Source organism: Pangasianodon hypophthalmus, chromosome 28, assembly GCF_027358585.1.
Source record: "Pangasianodon hypophthalmus isolate fPanHyp1 chromosome 28, fPanHyp1.pri, whole genome shotgun sequence".
Lineage (NCBI taxonomy): Eukaryota > Metazoa > Chordata > Actinopteri > Siluriformes > Pangasiidae > Pangasianodon > Pangasianodon hypophthalmus.
The window spans coordinates 5,605,988-5,622,404 of NC_069737.1; the positions used below are offsets into that span (position 1 = coordinate 5,605,988).

General features: G+C 37.8%; 1 long non-coding RNA gene across 1 annotated transcript in view; it reads left to right on the top strand.

Annotated features, from left to right (window-relative positions):
- Positions 1-3,414: 3,414 nt before the first annotated feature.
- LOC117596386 (uncharacterized) overlaps positions 3,415-16,417 on the top strand; it is a 60,372-nt gene continuing 47,369 nt past the window's right edge. The window contains exons 1-2 of the long non-coding RNA XR_004577517.2: positions 3,415-3,908; positions 4,200-4,340. This is a non-coding gene — a long non-coding RNA (uncharacterized LOC117596386). The remainder of the gene's footprint in view (positions 3,909-4,199; positions 4,341-16,417) is intronic.

Consider the following 16,417-nt stretch of genomic DNA (forward strand, 5'->3'; position numbering starts at 1 on the left):
ATTACTGCCAATAAAATAAAATTTAAAGTTTGAAATCTGTTTAAGAATTTTAAACAGGCTGAATAATCTTGTATTTGATTTATAATAATCTCATAATAAGAAATACTAGATCATTTTTATTCCCCTATTCAAGATACAGTATTTTCCCTAGCTATCATTTTTGGCAGTGTAAGGAAGAAACCAATCACATCACATCCAGAAGTGTTTCATTTCTCTTATACCACATCAATTTGTCAGTGTTATGTCATGACATGTTGTGCTTTTAACCATTTACAGTTACTTTTAATGTTGCTGAATGTTGGCAAAACAAGCTCCTAAGTTATAGCATTTTGTTTTTTTTCTCTGTCTTGAAGTTAATAAGACAAACTTAACTATACCAGTGTAAGTACAAACGTTGTCAAATGGGGAAAAATTCCTGGTAAACTGATGTGACGTTGATACAATAAACTGAAGTCATGTGTCTTATACTGTCTCATACAGTCTTACACTGTCTTATACTGCAGAGTGATTTATTGTCCAGAAATGAACAATTGCAAAATGACACACACACACACACACACTATAAATGGCCGTAGGCCAGCAAATCCATTGTGGAAACGTCTGACTTATGGCCAATCACATGAATCAGTACTGTATAAGTTTATCTGAACACACACAAATATAGACATTGTACTGATCTAGTGCCAACTATAAATCTGATTTAGTGCCATGCAAAGTAACTGATGTTGAGCCATTTATTCTCTCTCTCTGTCTCTCACTGCAGAACGAACTTTGTGCCCTTTTTATATCAGACAGTTCTGTATTATCTCTGTATATCTGAACACACACACACACACACACACAGGATTGATTTTGATCTGTACTAAATAATTTAGCGCCGACTATATTTTTAAAAGTATAGATATAAAGTAACAAAAATAATCCATATAGTTCATCTATTTTTCTCTCTCTTGCACCCCTTTGTCAGTTTTGTCAGTTCTTAGCCACTGCAGTCACTAACAACGCAGCGTTGAGCTTTAGAGACCCTTGACTGCGTTTTCATCATCCTCAGCGTTTCGTTGCAGAGCCACAGGTCACCTCCAGGCCCTTGTGCTGCTCTGGCATTCCTCTTTCTGCAATGCACGCTGATTTCAGACGCACAGCCTGTAGTTGCATGCATTTAGGAACATACTGACTCTGAAATGGCTTTTTTTTTTTTATATAGCCGTACTGCCATATCTGTCAAACTGCGCTGAGGAAACTCTTGCATCATATATGTCATGAGTTACTCAGGGAGTGAAATCTTGGGTTTTTTTTTTTTTTTTTAAGGAAAGTGAGTGTGATCGGGACATTGAAGGCTAAAGAGATGGACAGATGGGCTGCAGTGATCAGAAGAACTTCATGAACTCACATACAGGAACCTTTGACCTTCGTTTCAGAGTTAACGTTCTGGTTCTTTCCAGCAGGAGAGAGAGCTAGCGGCCTGCTTTTTTGCAGCACCTCACAGAGTGCTAAAAGGCTAAGAATAAAAAGGGACTTTAATAAAAGGAAAATAAAATAAATGTATATGAAAAAAGACACAACACTGTAAATGTAGACTATCCCACTCATATAATGTAGATTTTATGTAGAATAATACACCAAAATAGACAAATACAGATATTACACAAACTTTATATTGTCCGGTACATAAATATTTGGACACTGACCAAGAAGTACAAGAATTACAGAGAATTACACCTTTTATGCTAAAAAAAAAAAAAAAGCACTTTAGGTCCCTTTTTAAGGAAACAGACTAAATCAGAAAAACTAACCATCATAAATTTACTTGTCATTTTCAGTGATTGGTTGTAAGTCATTACAGTCCATGACTGCCTGAGGTCACGAACCCATAGACATCTCCACTCTTCTCTTCTCTTCTCTTCTCTTTATTCTTGTGCAAGTTGATCTGTGTTTCATCTGTCCATAGGATGTTGTTCCAGAGCTGTACAGGTGTTTATTTTTAGATGTTTTTGGCAAGCTCTAATCTGGTCTTCCTGTTTTTGAGGCTTACCAAAATTTACCTCTTGTGGTAACCCCTTTGTATTTACTTTGGTGAAGTCTTCTCTTGATTGTTGACTTTGACACTGATATGCCTACCTCCTGGAGGGTGTTCTTGATCTGGCCAATTGTTCTGAAGGGGTTTTTCTTCACCAGGGAAATAATTCTTCATCCACCACACAACACTTTGGGCCTGTGTAAGATTGGACACCCCTGTTGTAGCTCAGCCATCTCAAAGTTCGATGTGTTGTGCGTTCTGAGATGCTTTTCTGGTCACCCCGGTTGTAAAGAGTGGTTATTTGAGTTACCATAGCCTTCCTGTCATCTCGAACCAGAATGACGATTCTCCTCTGACCTCTCTCATCAACGAGGCGATTCCACCCTTATACCCGCCGCTCACTGGATGTGTTTTGTTTTTTGCACAAGACTGTGTAAACTCTAGAGACTGTTGTGTGTGAAAATCCCAGGGGATCAGCAGGTGCTGAAATACACAAACCAGCCAATCCGGCACCAACCACCATGCCATGGTCAAAGTCACTAAAAACATGTTTTTCCCCGTTCTGATGTCTGATGTGAACATTAACTGAAGCAATGCGATCAAATTAATACCAGATATTAAAAGACAAAAGACAACAGACAAAAGGAAAATTAAAAAATTTCATTAAAAAACTTTTTAAAAAAACATTAATACAAAATATACAAAAGACAGGGCACCCTAAAAGATGGGCATTATACATGTATTTTTACACAGCAGACATTAATGTGGATTTAACGTGGATTTAGTCTTAAACTGAGTATCTTTATTCCTGTTGTCATAGACACAATGACAAGGGCTACACACAGAAAGACACTCTCAGACTGAGTACTTACTCTTAATGGCTGCAGATTGCACATAATTTTGTCCTTCTGCAGGCTGTGTTTATTTTGATACTCCAATAGAGAAATGCTTTTTTTCTCTCTCTCTCCGGTTGTTTGCATACATGCTAGGGTATTTGTGCCAGACAGACGAGTACAGTGATGTGCTTTGACAGCTTGTCAATCAACTAAGCCATGTCTCTAGTTCATGTTGACATGGTGGCAGGTGATGTAAATCTAACATGAACTTACAGCATTTTTTGGAGATATTCTGGTAAAAGTGTGTGATCAAAATAAGACATAATAACACTGGAGATCATGTTTTCTGTTAAAATTTTAAGTGATATTACTTCTGCTCCTGGCAAGATTTAACATCCAAAGATCTGACGTAAACATTTAAAGTAAATTTTTTTTACCCGCCCCTTCATTAATGAGCTCTGCTGACACACTGCAGTTCCTCTAGTCACCATGAGGGGGCAGTATGAATCTTTATAAATAGAAGGTCTCCTCTGGCAGTGGTGTGAAAAAGGCCAGCATTGTTTGACTACTCAAGTGCACTGTCAACAGTTTAAAACAAACTCATAGCTCTGTTTGTCAGAGAGCTGCAGGAAACAGCTTTAATTTAACCGGCAGCAACTACAGTTCAAGCTTTTGCTGGTTTCTGTTTTGATTCTGGTCATGTGTACTGATGCCATGTTTTACACACCCTCTCTGTCTTTCTTTACAACTCTTAAGGGTGTAATCTCTTTCTTGTAATACCTAATACTTGCTATCAGCAGCAAGCTAGCACAGTGTGAGTGCTAAGTAGCAGGATTACTAGTTACCTAGCATAATACCTAGCTACCTTGCTTGCTAGCAAGCAAAATAAAATCCCATCCGCTGTCACAGACAGATGGATTCTCGTTGTCTCTCGGTAATGGCCATGTCTGTCACACGATTGCGCAAGAGGAGTTCCCTGCTGAAAAATCCATCTTGGTGTGACAAGATACCAGCTGCCAAAACTGGCCATGCTAGCAGACCATCTTTGCTAGCTAGTAAGTTATTTTCCAGCTTCCTTACTACTTCAGTAACTGATCAATTGCCTCCCAGTCAGATGGTCTACCAGGTTGACAAGGTCCACCTGTGTTTTGGTACCTGGATTATTTAGCAGGGTTTGTAGCAAGGAGACAATTTTAAAAAATAATAATAATTCAATACAGTAATAAAGTAAACAGTGATAAAAAGTTACATGAAGCAATTTTCTTGGAAATTTCTGCTAACCAAAACTTATAACCCTGTGAACCCAATCAGCATTACATTGTACATGTATTTTACTGTGTTGACAGGATTATGTTGACAACAAGACCATTTTTTCAAGACAATTGCATCCGATTGCAGTGGCTCCTGAGTCAGTTCTGTTTCTGATGTCTACACTGATGCTGACTCAATCCCACGGACCACCAAGGAGTCTCTGTTAGAAACTGTCGGTGGGTCCATTATTTTTTTTCTCTAAATAACTATGTATAATTTCTGTTAGTTTCTCTGTAGCTGTTAAATAATCCATAGTCATGAACAAATAATATGCTTTAAAATACATAATCGAATAACAAACCGGGACTGTAAAATGGCGATGAAATACAGCCAAGGTAAAATTATGAATGGAATTCGATAAGGGTGGGAAAAACAATATGGAATGAGTGGAAATATTGTGATGCCTAATGTAATCCATTATCTAGCTTAAGTATTCACCCCCTTGAACCTTGGCACTGTAACTCTACACCATACACCATTTTGCATTCATAGATCAGGGACATTGGAGGAGCACAGAAAGACATAGACATTATATAGACCAATATGTATATTTTCCTGACTTTATATGGAGCAATAAAGACTATTATGAACTATGGAATATAAACTATATATAGTCTAATCATGACCTTACTATTATAAGGTTAAGAGTGGATGGGAAAACCTTATAATAATAATACTAAGGTCATGCAATATAAAATAATAGTCTTAGGAGACCATATGTGGACTAATGTAAACGTTGTAACTTTGGTAAATACTAAACCTGTGTTCACACTAGCAAGCCAAAAGTCGTGTGTTGGTTGTAGTTTGTTGCTTGTAGTTTGTAGTTGAGTTCGTAGAGTTCAAGGCCACTCTATGATTTATACATGTTATGTTTGTTTTTTATTTGCATGATATACTGTATGCTTGGCTATATACTAGCTTTGTTGGCAAGGGAAGGTAACTGTACGAGCTACATACATCCACCAGTGGCACCAATAATCTCTGCTACTTCCTTGCAAGCTTTATTTTTTTCTTCGTAATGTCTCTATACACATTTAATGAGAGGTTGCATATGACTGGATATATAGTTTGCATATAACTGATAAAATCTTAGTTCAAATGGTGTGAATTTGACTACTGTTGATGCATGAAGAAACACAACATTTCATTTGAAGTAAGAAAGAGAAACAAAAATCGAAGACCATATGAAGTGGATGTCACGGAGGACTGAGGCTTTAGATGAAGGAGAAAAGCCAGATCCATCTCATACATTTCGGTTCACTGCATAAATGGTGTATAAAGGGCAAAAATGGACTTACAACATAAATCATCAGAGTGTTCATTTCAAATATCTGAATGTTCTGCTCATCCACAAAACCTTTTCCTCCAAAATCCATTTCCCAAAAAAATCAGACCACAATCAATAGTGCGGAGAGCCGAACAAAGCGCAGTTGAACTATGGGTAAAATCGGATCCCCGGCAGCTCATAAAAGCCCAATGAGCAGTAATGATCTCGTAATGAAACACGTTCTCCTGAGTTCTTTATATCAGCTCCGTGCTGCACCGCCCCCGGCTCCATCACAATTATTAATCTGAAGTAAATACCAATTAATATGGAATGAGTATTGAACAGAGCATTTGGGATGCTCTAATATAGTCAGATTATCCATCAGCTCCCTATTAGAATCCAAACTGCCTTTAATTACACCACTAAGTTATTTTTTTATAATCAGAGAAAAGAGCCACCTTGCAGGAAGTTGGTGAGACTACTGGAACAGGAGCTTAAACATTAATGTATATGGATTTTTTTGGTAAATATGTAAGCATTATGGAATGCATCCATTGTGGGGCTCATTTCCATTTAAACAGAATGTCTCACTGTGTTTTATGTGTAATACACTTCGAGCAGTGTGTGTGTGTGTGTGTGTGTGTGTGTGTGTGTGTGTGTGTGTATGTGTGTGTGTGTTTCCAGCACTGCAGAACCCTTTACATACTCAGCATTTTCAGATGATTCAACTTCAAGGTTTAACAGAATGGATTAGTGAAAAATATGCACAGTTGTTCCGCTATGCCAAAAATAAGTACATCAGCCAAGACGTGTTAGATTTATTTTTCAGTTTTGCGCTGGAGCTTCAAGGCTAATGTTGTTAACAAGTGTCTAAATCATCCCATTCACCTCAAACAGTTTTGTTGAGGTATTCAGTATCTCAGAATTGCTTTCTGACATCTTTTTAAAAGGATATATCTTTATATATCCTTTTAATATATCTTTACCAAATTTATATCTTTATAAAAGGGTAAAAGTTTCTTCCTTGTGCCTTTTCAGTTTTTGTGTTTTTCAAATGAATATTTGTGTTTTTCAAAATATTAGTTGGATATAAATCCTTTGTTTACGAATTTTCTGGATTATCTATGGAGGTAATAAATGGATGGAAAAAGAACATATAGAACAAAGGATTTGAGCAGAATTCACCTCTTTAAGGTAGATTTGCAGTGATGAATGTGACAAAATGAGAAATGTTACTTAAAAAGTGAATCAAAATGAACAGTCTGAAAATAATTAATAATGATATAAGCAATTTAAGAACATGGCAGGCAGCCAGTTCCCGGTGTGTGACTATTACAGAACACATCAGCAGTTTGATTGAAAACTGTCAAAAAAAAAATTTTCCTCAGTACATTACAGCGGCTCATGCTGGATGTTTTAAACTGTAAATTTGCTGCGCTCTTATTTTCGGGAGTCACGTCGAGCGTGTGAGTTATATCGGTTTGATATGTGGGCTAATGATGGATCATTTCATAAATATGTCTAAAGCACATTAGTCACTGCGACAGAGCTGGTAGGTTGCCAGATCATTACCGCACACTGCTATTAAGGACACAGTCAGCGTGGTTAATTGATTTTGCACTGCAGTGATGAAAATGAAGGCAACTCTGAAAAGGCTGAAAAACCCAAACCACCTCAAAATGTTTTCAGAATTTTCAGCATTCCTTCAGTGTTGATTTTTCTATCCTTCCATTTATCTGTCCAATTATCCATCCATCCTTCTTTTTATTCATCAATTAAGCTGTTGGTCCATCCATCTATTCATCCATCCATCAAATGAACCATTTGTATTTCTGTTTTTTTCATACAGGTGCCCATCCATCCATCCGTCCATCCATCCATCTTTCCATTCATTCATGACCTGTAGATATATCCATGTATCACTCACCCATTTATCTTGCTGTTTTTTTCATACAGCTACACATCCTTCCATTCAACCATCCTTTTAAACATCCACCTACCCATCCATCCATCCATCCATCCACCCATCCATCAGTCCAACCATCCATCCATCCATCCATCCAACAGTTCCACTAATGTTTTTTGTTTTTTTCCTTTCTCCACTGCTCACATTTGCTTTGTCTGGCTTCTTGTCTGATCCTTTACTCATTTGTTTTATTTTTAGTTTTGTATTCTTGTATTTTTCATTAGCTGTTTATAACAGGAAAGACAGCAGACAATTAAGCAGCTCTCCCAGGCCAACAGAGTGAGCCTTTAGGGCAGATATTTTCCCCACAAAAATGTCACCACATTAGAGAGTGAGTTTTACACCTTTAAGACTTTAGTGATTGTCCTCCTTTGGGACAGTAACATTCTTTTCCCCTATAGGGCAGTAAGGGTCATTGTCTATTTAGCTTTCCTTTGGGGCAGTAAGTGTAGCAATGAAAGTGATACACTTTACACATTTTTAAAATAATGTGTCATTTCTTCATGACAGTAAGAGGGCAGAATTATAAACCCTTAATGTCAGTGAGTTTTTCTTTTTTAGGATAGGAAAAGTAATGTCTCTTCGGTGTGTCTGTCTTCTAAGGAGGGGTACGTGTTGCCCTGTTTTAGGACAGAAGTCAGGTTTGCCCCCTTACAGTAGTGAAGGGATTTAAGAATGTATTTCGTTTTAGGGAAGTATAATTTTGCACTCTTTGGGGTAGTAATAGTGTGTTGCCCTTGGAGACGGTAAATGCATGTCACCTCTTCAGAGTAGTGAGAGTGTTGTGCCTTTAGGGCAGTAAAAGTGTTTGATCCTTTAATACCTTTAGAGTACTCAGAGTGGTACCTCTTTGCGGGTGTAAGAATAACACTCTTTTAGGATATTGAGAGGTACCATTCTTTTGGGCCAGTGAATGTCACCCCTTAGGGCAGTAGGAGTTATGCCCCTTTAGGGCAATAAGAGTGACTTTAGCACTCTGCTTTTCTCCTCTTGGCAAAAAAAAAAAAGCCAAAGGAGCCCTGTGGGCACAGCCATAAATAGATATTATCCTGTTCGTCATATTAACCAGCACGGTCTGAGTGGCTTTTTATAATCCTCTTTAGAACACTTCAAGGTGTGGGCTTTGTGTGAAACTAGGTGTTGGGGTAAGACGGTTCTCGCTTAAGGCTGCAACACACACACACACACACACACACACACACACACGCCACAGCTTGAGAGTTTGCTTTTGAAAGTGTTTCCATGTTTGTTCTCTCTTGGCTGACTCCCTAAGGAGTGACGTAAAGTAACGAAATCTCACGCCCAAATTGCCTCGCTTTTTGAAAAATGCTCCCCGAAAGGCTTCTGACACACAAACAGGAAGGCAAGTATCTAAAAACAGAAAAGTACTTTAACACAGCAGGAGAGAGAGAGAGAGTAACAATAATGAGAGTTTTTTGTGTGTGAAAACCGAATAAGGAATTTTATATTCATAGAGCAGACCAGACTCCCTGTTTTAGAGGCACTGCAAAAAGGAAATGCCACTCTATAAACATCATTTACATATTAAAGGAGTAAATCAACAAAAAAATCAGACATTTTTTCCACTTACCCTAAAGTCTGGCGCTACCAGAATAATATGGCCGAAGCAATAAAAGCCTATCTCATCTCAAATCTTTTTCATTTCAAATAAATTATTTTGCCAAATAGAAAGGATTTACTGTATTTACTCATTTAGTTTATGCATTTATCCAGCTTTCTGGGAAAATTTATCCAAGAAGGCTGCAAAGTAACAGCTAAAACAATTCTTTTACTCATACAAATTTTGATTATTCAGCTCATTTTTGAAAAAAATACCTTACTCTGGGTAATAGATTGAGCCATTAGGGCAGAGTTTCACTCTTCTGGAGCAGGAAGAGTATCCACCTGGTAACCCTTTAGGTGTGAGCTGTCCCTTTAAGGCAATCTTTTGCTCCTTTGGGGCTGTAAGAGTCCATCACCCTTTTATTCGGGCAACTTGGTATCCCTGTAGGGCAATAAGATTATCACTCAGTTATGGCACATAATTATCTTTATGCCTTTAGGGCAGTGAGTGTAATACCCTTTATGGCACAGAGTAAATACGTCTCAAATGCAGTGAGGATGTTAGTGTGTTTTATCATGACAGTACCTTAAAAGTGTCTATACACTTAGCAAGTGTGAGCCATCCCATTAAGGCAGAAGTTTGGTGTCCCTTTAGGGCAGTAAAACTGCCCAAACTCTTTCTTTCTTTCTTTCCTTCCTTCCTTCTTTCTTTGTCCTTTGGGGCAGTAAGAGTGTGTCACCCTGTGGGGGAAATCTGACATGTAGGTAATAAGAGTATCACCCCTGTATGGCACAGATGTTGTTATGCCTTTAGGGCAGTGAGTGTAATACCCTTTATGGTGTAAAGTAAATACGTCTCAAATGCAGTGAGGATGTTAGTGTGTTTTAGTATGACAGTGCCTTTAAAGTGTCTATACACTTAGCAAGTGTGTGTCATCCCATTAAGGTAGAAGTGTGGTGTCCCTTTAGGGCAGTAAAACTGCCCAAACTCTTTCTTTCTTTCTTTCTTTCTGTCTGTCTGTCTGTCTGTCTTTCTTTCTTTGTCCTTTGGGGCAGTGAGAGTGTGTCACCCTGTGGGGGAAATCTGACATGTAGGTAATAAGAGTATCACTCCTGTATGGCACAGATTGTTGTTATGCCTTTAGGGCAATGAGAGTAATACCCTTTAGGGCACCTTGTGAGGGCATTCCCCGATATTACACTGCATGTTTTACCTTGAAGGTTTTTCGCTTTACACTAAGCATATCCCTTTGAGCCGTGCCTTTAAGGCAGGACTATGGTGTCCCCTTAGGGCAGTGAAGCTCTGCCAACTCTCTGTGCTTTTTTCTTTCTTTCTTTGTCCACAATATTGAACTACTTCGATCAGCTAGAAGACCCAAAAAGCAATTTATGTTTAGATGGCAGAATTGAACTTGGTTATATTTCTCTTCTTCTATGGTTTCAATGTTATATTTGTAATATTATCCATATCAGTAATACAGGAGTATATTCATCTTGAACACCCCAGTGTACTGTAAGATGGACTGGATGAAACGTTTTTTATTGACGCAGTATCATGTTCGAGCCTATCTGAGAGTCCTTGACCTTCCCTTCGGACTCCAGAAAGGAATCCACTTACAGATCAATAACAGACGAGCGAGCGTTCAGCGGCTCATATGTAAGCTAATAAAATAAAGGAACAGCCTCTAAGACGATGACGGAGATTTATCCAAGGGAAGATGATGAGGCGAATCAACAAGCGTGTTAAAAATAGTGGAGTTATTTAGATAATAAACTTTCTACAGCTTTCTATAAAAGCTCTTGAGTATCTGTGACAAAGATCCAAATAGACCCATTTTTTAAACATTATTTATGTTTCCAAATCAATTGAACATGCTGGAAATGACGTTCTCAGCTATTTGAATTGTATTTGTGCATGATGTGATGGTTTCGCTGGTCGGCTCATGAGCTCTGACGCAACTGTAAATTTCAAAAGGGATGTTGAGGTTATATGACGTGGTTAACTATTTAAACCGTAGCTACCTACCACCCTATATTTTACCATATATTTTATATATTAATAATATTTTGCTATATACTTTTGAAGACGTTTTGAATTTTATTCTGGAAGACAGGAATGAATAAACTCGGATACCGAGGAAATCTGACAGTTTATCATGACATTCTCTTTTCTTCATTTCCTAGCAGATGTATATAGTATGTGTACGAGAAAAAGGAGGACGTCCTTTTTAAATATGTCAAAGTATTATGTTTGAGTATTTCACGCTTCCGAAAATAGTAAAGGATTTGCATTCAGTCGGAGTTTAACTTGTCATGTTTGCAATATTCTGAAGCAGGTGACAGGTGACAGGTGTGTGTTTACATGAAAATATTGAGCCTGATCATGGGTGACAGTCATCCCACCTCAGGGTTTTAAGACTAATCCTTAGACACATGAACCAGAACAGCAACGCGAAGAGATGAAAATTTAGCAGGAGTCCATTTCTGCAGAGATAAGCTGCTGAAATGAACTTCCGTACTGATTTACATGGTGTTTACTGCATTATGGTGTCAGGGACAGATTATTTGAATATTAAATATTAAATATTAAATATGCTTCAGTAGTTCATCAAAATTCTGATGTTCTAGCATAATATCATTTCTATAGTAACAACTAATTCATTGGGACTTGTACTGCTGATGCTGCATGTAATGGAAAGCTAATAATAGACACATTAAAATCTGGCTGATATTTAATTTTAAAAAAGGCATAGGTATGATTGTCATGTAACACTTATGTGTTTTTTTGAAAGTCTCATTCCAGATTTATTAACCTTTTGCTGTTATAATAACCTCCACTCCTCTCGGAAGGCTTTCCACCAGATTTTGAAGTGTGACTATGGGGATTTGTGTTCATGCAGCCACAAGAGCATTAGTTGAGGGGTTGAGGTCAGGACACTCGAGTTCTTCCACTCCATGTCTTCATATAGCTCACTTTGTACACAGGAGCTTTGTCATATTAGAACAGGTTTGGGCCTCTTAGTTCCATTTACAGCATTCAGCAGACACCTTATCCTGAACGACTTACATTTACCTCCTTTATACAACTGAGCAGTGGGGGTTAAGGGCCTTGCTCAAGGGCCCAGCAGTGGCAGATTGGCAGTGCTGGAATTTGAACTCACGACTTTCCGATAAGTAGTCCAATGTCTTAACCACTGAGCTACCACTGCCTTACAGGGAAATTGAAGGGAAGGGAAATTGTAAGGCTACAGCATATAAAGACATCCTATACAATCACGTGCCTCCAACTGGGTGGCAACAATCTGGGGAAGAACCACATAAGAGTGTGATGGGCAAGTGTCCACAAACTTTTGGCCATATACTGTATCTATCTATTGTAATATGCATTGGATTAGACTATGTCCTTAACCTGAACACTAAGAGATTAGTCTCAATCTTTTCCATCCGTCTCCCTCAAATGTCCTTGTCTCCCTGGAAAGCTAGACTTGCCAAAAGCCAAGTCCAATACAAATTAGATTTATCCCTTAAGTTTTCCGTCGGACACTTTGAGACGCGACTCGGGTTTCCTTGTCAGGGGAGGAACCGCTGACCGTGATTTCATTTGTCTAAGTAGATAAATCATCGGTATTGAGCTCGTCTCTCTCGGCGTGTCACTCTCATTTAATTTGCCACTCGAGGGAGAAAGTGGCGGAGTGGAAAGCGCTGAAGGTTATGCCAGTCTTGAATCTTAATCAGTGGCGTCCCATCAGTTTCCCTGCTCCCTGCTTTCACCTTTAACGTTTGACTTCAAGCGTCTGTTTGCCAGCCATCAGCATGGAAATGATCCGAGTCCGAGTGAAGAAGTTACATTCAACTTTGAAGACTTGACACTTTTTGACTTCATTTCTATCCTATCACCTTTCAATCCAGTCCAGCGGTCACCGGTGATATGAAAAACAGTTTTAAATGGAATTAGCCTCGCTAATGCATGACATTTCACTGAGAAGCACAATGTGGAGGAGGGAAAATTATGAGGCAATTCAGCAGAAATGTGGGTTATCGTTTCTGTAATGTCAAATCTGACTGGGGTGAGTGTGACGAGGCCACAGCGTCAAACATGGACAATTACACTGGCTAACTTCCAAAAGCATTCACAGCAATACCCTTAGCGAGCCCCCACTCTGCTAAATTGCTTTTGTTCGACACCCTGCGTTTTTAAATAATACTGTCGAGTGAAAAGCTCTCTGTAAGTGTTTGGATTGCACAGCGGTGGACTGTGAACTCATAGTGCGCACTTTTGTTACACTCTGCCATGAATAGAGAGAGCATTCAAAACCTAAAATGCAAGAAATATTATAGATTTTTAGCTCTCCGTATGCTCCCCACTTAGCAGTGGATCCAAGGCATCTCTTAGATTTTATGGCAATGCAATTTATTTTAAAATATCAGATTATTGATCCACGGTCCAATTTATAACTGTTGTAAGGTGCGCAATAACTGTTTCGCAGACAACATTAAATGTAACTATACATGGATAAAAAAAATATGACGTGTCATTCCAAAATTGTAATCGTTGGTAAATTGCTGTTATGTAAGCAAAATAAAACACTCTGGGACATGCTGTTATAAGGAAAACAGTAAAGTTTGTGGTGGTAACAGTAACTCAGCTTCGTGTCAGAGTATCACATGACCCAATCACTGATTATTTTCCTATCACAGCATGCATCTGAGTGTTTTATTCCTTACAGAAATAAAAGAAGAAACAACTCAATTGAAGCTATTAAATGCAAATCAGATAATTGAAGCTTCATTTTGCACAGAATATCATGTCTAACAAAATAAATTACATACAAGACTTACTAAATTTGTTGCCATAAATGGAGACCAGGATTTCGCTGATATAAACGAACACCCGCAAAAGCACACACGTAGACAGAAAGCAGATCTTGTTTTACGTTCTGATGCCAGAAGATTATTTATACCACTAAAATATTAATGTACAATCCAATCATGTGATATAAAAATGTCATGAAAATGTAACTGTGCTTCAGGATGATTGAGAGGCACGAAATTGACTGGCTGTTGCTACACCATGCATCGCACATGTTGGTATTGTATTAATTCTCAAATCCACATGTTTTTGTTGCAGTTGCGTCACTCTTTGCAAAGTCTCTGCCTAAACCAGTGGCAAGAAAAATACAGAGAATTTGCCATATCCATAAACACCAGTACTGCTGGTTATATCCAGATCCTATATAATATGCGTGTGTTGACATCCAATGACATCCACATGGATTTATAACTGGATGGATGGATGGATGGATAAACATAATCAGTTTGGAGAGGAGGACACCAATGATCTTTTGATAAATGATCTTTTGTGGTACAGATTTAGAATTGTCATAAATCGGTAACATTATGAATTTTAAAAATGCTGTTTTTAAAGGCAAACTGATCAAGGTTATTTACATTATATAAATTATACTAGCAATTAATGGTTTGAAGGACTATAGAAAGAGAGAGAGAGAGAAAAAGCGAGAGAGAAGCTAAACTCCACAGATCATGGCACTTTGGGCTTATTTTCCTCCTCATTGACAAACCGTACTTGTTGGCCACATCGAGAGCTGACACACCGTGACAAATCCGTCCTGCTGTATTGGCTGTTTGATCCATACGCAGCCCAGAGGTTATTGGCATTTGCCACTCACGCTCAGCCCTTAAACCCCACTGCTGCTGATTAGGCAAATACACTCTCTCGCAAATAATTAATGCTCAACGCTGAACTTGTTCTGGGACCCAAGAATGAGGAATCCCCAGAGACGAAGAAACCAATCCTTTGTTAGCGTGCGCTTTGTCCTTGAATATGCTAAAAGGTGTTGCAGTGTTTTTAATAGTAGTGAAACCAAACAAATGAAGATAAAGATGTCTTGCTGCTCATCATCAGTTCTACTCCAACAGAGAGATGTCTTTTAACAGTGTGTGATTAGCTATAAACAGGTAGAAGATAGGCTACTGGGGTTTATTTTTTAAACTAGGAAAGTGCAGAAAAGTTTTAGTATGGAAATGTCATGCAGAAATATAGACGTTTGATGTAATTTAGTATTTAACACAGGAATTGGACATTTCTTAATGACTGTTTCATTCATATTTCACTAAACTGACCTGTAATTTCACCAACTACAATAATTCATGTATATGTGTTACAAAATATCACAATTATCACTGTGTGTGTGTGTGTGTGTGTTCTCTGATATGTGATTGAAACCCTTCTTCTTTGCTGCATTAAATCACCTACCCAATGCAGGCTCACACACTACACACACTACACACACTTAATTGCATAATTAAATATTTTTATATCCCTGTCTCAGAGGGAGGATGGAGAGTCGTATAAACACAGCAATAACTCGCCACTCTGTCTCTTCACTGAAGGTCAAGTGAGTCTGAATATTTTATGACCAGAAATGAAAGAATAATGCATCGAAATCAAGATGCCCTTCAGCCAAGATTTTTTTTTATTATTATTGTTCACACTGAAAGCTGAAACAAAGTATATTAAAATCATGTATTTCACTACTACTATTCAAAAAATACTACTACTACTACTACTAGTAGTTGTAATAATAACAATAATAATAATTATAATAATAACAATAATAATAATTATAATAATAATAATCATCAGCATCATCAAAAATGCCATTTTGGATCTGATGTATTAAATAAGAGCTTATAATTTACATATAATTTAGGGGGCCAAGCACCAAAGGTATATAGGTACCCTATTGTAATTGTTTTATACTTTTGCAACACCAAAGTTAGACACAGATTTGCAAAAACAACTCTGCAAACCAATGTTGTAGAAATGAAACTATACTTTCCTCTGATTCTTTGGGTGAGGCCGAGTTCAACATATTCATTTTCACCATATTGGATTTTCTACCACTTTGATTTTATTTTAAAAAAACAGTTTTTGCTTTTTCTTCTAGAATTTTGTCCAATTGCCACAAAATTTGGATCACAGCAACGTGAGGTCAACTCTAAAAAAAAAAAAAAAAAAAAAAAAAAGAACTTGTTTCTCAGATTATCGATGTGGGATGGTTCGTCCATAATGTGCAAACGAATAAAAAAGGCGAGACAGGCCAGACAGGAAGCGAGGGTATACTTCGTATACATAAGTGAAGGACCAGGAACTAAGGGACTCCAATACATTTTGTCTAAATTCACCTCTAGGGGTTGCTATAATTCACAAATTAGTAAAAGTCTTATAACTACTCAACATCAAATCATGATTGTTCTTGATGTAATGAATTCGTGATGGCCAAACATAAAGTCAGCCATTTTAAGTTTCAACAAAAAAACAGTCTTTCAGTTCTTCTCTTACACATTTTGTCCAATCATCATGAAATTTCCATCACACCATCGTGAGCTCAACCCCAACAAAACCTGTTTCTCAGATTTTTGATACACTAGTGGTT